The following is a 3,015-nucleotide window of genomic DNA, read 5'->3' on the forward strand; positions in this document are numbered from 1 at the left end:
TCAGGCTACCCACATTTTCATTTTGCAGACGGTCTGCACAGTCTGCAGTCTGTGTTTTTCAGTGTCCCGTATCACAACAATATAAAATTACTTGCTCAACTGATTGACGTAAATTATGTTGTTTCATTTCTTTCTTCCTTTATTTATTCAGCTCTCTGGGAGAGTATTGATGTAAAGTTTTTTTGAAACTACCATTAAGTCCCTAGCCTAGCCTGGGTGTTTGGGTAACATTTTGGACTGGTAATCAGTGAAATTCAATAATGATGGATGTACATGTAATGTAGTTTCAAGTCACTAGGGCAAAGTATTAAATCAGCAGAAATAGGTGAACTTTTGCCATATATCTTCTGTTGTGTCTGAACAAGAGGATTATTCAACTGGTAATTGATAATGTACTCTAAAACATATTCCCTATGAAGTAACCGGTACATACTTTTCGAAATGTACCTGAAGAAAGAAATATTGTTTGTTTTCAATGTCAAGTAGAAGTTGCATGTTTTACTATGAGATTTTCAACATCAAACTCAACTGGTTATTACTATTGTTACAGGGCAACTGTTAAGTTCTCTGTCTATTGCCCTAGTTCCAAGTAAGAATAATAATATCATTGTCATTTGCAATGTTTGTACATGTGGAGTCAATTTAACTGGCTCAATATTTAAAGCACTTACTGGCTCAAATGATTGAGGTGATGTAGTTTCAAGTCACTAAAGCAACATATTAAATCAACCTCTCATTCACCTGTATTTGAGAAATTCAGGGACAAAAAATTCATGAACTGTCTAAGAGAATAACAGCACCCTGTCTTGGTAGTGAACATGATATTTTTATTAAACTGGACTGGACTAATGGCCAATGATAACTTTGTACTCTTATACGTGACCCCCGCACCCCCCTCTTCTAGTTCCTCAGCAGTCTCAGGCCAACTCGACAGCCAGGCATTTCTTCTGATTTGCTCGTACATAGTTTGTGCTTGTTTACGCAAATGCCTGAGGGCAGACGCCAAGGATTCCTTGAGACAGTCGGTACAGCCCGTACCAAACTCAAAGAACAATGTTTGAGTTATCATCTGTAATATTATGTCAAGGGGGGAAAGAGAGAATAAAAATTATTGTATGATTGCTGACCAAAGACTGCACTCTGTTTTGTCCCAAAGATTTGCAGGGATCCAAATCAAGCCACAAAACTGATCAATTGTTTAGACTTCCATTAATTTTAAGCTTATACAATATGGCTTACAATATCTACTATTTTTAAAGGTTATAAAATAGGCTTTTCATGAAAAAAATCCCAGCATAAAAACCAAGGACTTTTCTGAAAAATAACTGTAAACAACAAAAATCTGAAAAATATTTGAAAATATTTGAGCAGAAATAGAGAAAAACTCAAAATTATATCTTCTGTTACAGAAAGTTGAAAAAGTAGCCTTTTTTTTAGTTAACCAAGATTTCCACCAAATTTGGCTAAAAAAGAAGGAGCTGTGATTTTTTTTAATGATTTTTCAAAATTATGTATGTCAACAAACATGAAAATTGCATTCATTTAATTTGTATTTGACAATCTGGCCCGATTTTCAACGCAAAAAGGACAGTCCCGGCTTTGTTCATGGCATTCAAAAAACAATTGAAGAAATGGTGGCCTGTGCAAGAATATTACGGACCTCAAGCACCTGCATTTTTGAGACAGCAACGGGAGTTGAGCTGTTTTCCCTGTTAACTTGTCTTCACACAACCAACCACATTTACATTGATTGCTAAGTATCTTTTCTCCATTAGAGATGATTACACAAAAAACCTGGGAGACACCACTGTCCTGGCACGCGAAACACTCTCTTCTGGTTGCCGTCCATGTCTCAAAAACGTGTGTGCTTAAGGAGGGTTTTCAGCTGAGCGTGCACGCGCGTAAGCCACACATGCATTTCTAAAGCTGCTTGCGTCAGCTCATTCTAAATGATTTTGCTCACCTTTTCTTCTAATTCTCACACAGATACATCTGCTTTTCGCAAAAGCTATGCAATTTTTGCTCAAACAATATGATGGTCACTTAAACCCTTATTCGTTGCCATGGTAACCGGTATTTTGAAGGAAAATGTCATGTGAGAAATATATGATGGATACTTAATACACTAGCCAAATTTCGTCTTGAGTTTTGATATAATTACCCCAATTATATATAAGGAGAATATGTTTCATTGTGTGAAAAAAAGAGAAATTATTTGCAGCCTCCCTAAGGCCCCTGTTGTCATCACTAACCTCAATTTCCCGTTGTTCGTTTCTAACTGCCGTTTCAAAAGTGCTTGAAATTGTTTTCCTGACATTTTTCCCACCCTTTAGCAGAGGTTTTGCTATGAATAATCATTTCGAACAGTCCGTAAAAGTGAGAGAAATTTCGCAAACACACCACTCGAAGGCTGACCTTCGAGGACAGTGAGGGCTGTTGTATACGAGCTATTGAAGTTTCCACGCTGAAACTGGGTAGATGATTGGCTAAACATATTCACAATAAACCCACCAAATTTGGAGACAACCGGATGTAAACCTATTTTTTCAGGACTACACCCAACGCACGTGCCCAGTGAAAAATGCCAGCACGCGAACGTTGAAGGCAACACCACTAAAGACTCTCGAGCTATGACCACTCGCGTGATCCCGTGGTGTTAATTAGCTGTTAACACCAAGAATTGCGAGGTTGAAAGAAAAGTAAGAATTGAGCTCAGGGTTCATAAAATTTATTCCATATTGTTTTCTTTTTCAGTTTAGAAGACTCTTTGGCAAAGGGTGTAAACTTACCTGAAATTGAACTTTTCGGTCTTATTCGTTTAAAAGAATCCAGATAAAAAATGGAAGCGCTTAAATATGTAATCACACCAGAAAATTGCCGCTTTTTTATCAGGCTATTAGCAGATTTATTTTCCCAATTTTAAAATTTTCAGTCTGCATGCTACAGTGGTGATTTCTGCACCTAACTGATCACGGCACGCGGAGTCACGCCACGGTTGTAATTTTTTTAGCAGGG

General features: G+C 37.4%; 1 long non-coding RNA gene across 1 annotated transcript; it reads right to left on the reverse strand.

Annotated features, from left to right (window-relative positions):
• Positions 1-804: 804 nt before the first annotated feature.
• On the reverse strand, positions 805-2,431 carry LOC137987241 (uncharacterized). Its single transcript, XR_011120388.1, has 2 exons — positions 2,253-2,431; positions 805-1,069 (listed from the first exon to the last, which is right to left on the reverse strand). It is a non-coding gene; the product is annotated as an uncharacterized lncRNA (long non-coding RNA).
• Between the last annotated feature and the right edge of the window lie 584 nt (positions 2,432-3,015).

Source organism: Montipora foliosa, unplaced genomic scaffold, assembly GCF_036669935.1.
Source record: "Montipora foliosa isolate CH-2021 unplaced genomic scaffold, ASM3666993v2 scaffold_321, whole genome shotgun sequence".
Taxonomy (NCBI): domain Eukaryota; kingdom Metazoa; phylum Cnidaria; class Anthozoa; order Scleractinia; family Acroporidae; genus Montipora; species Montipora foliosa.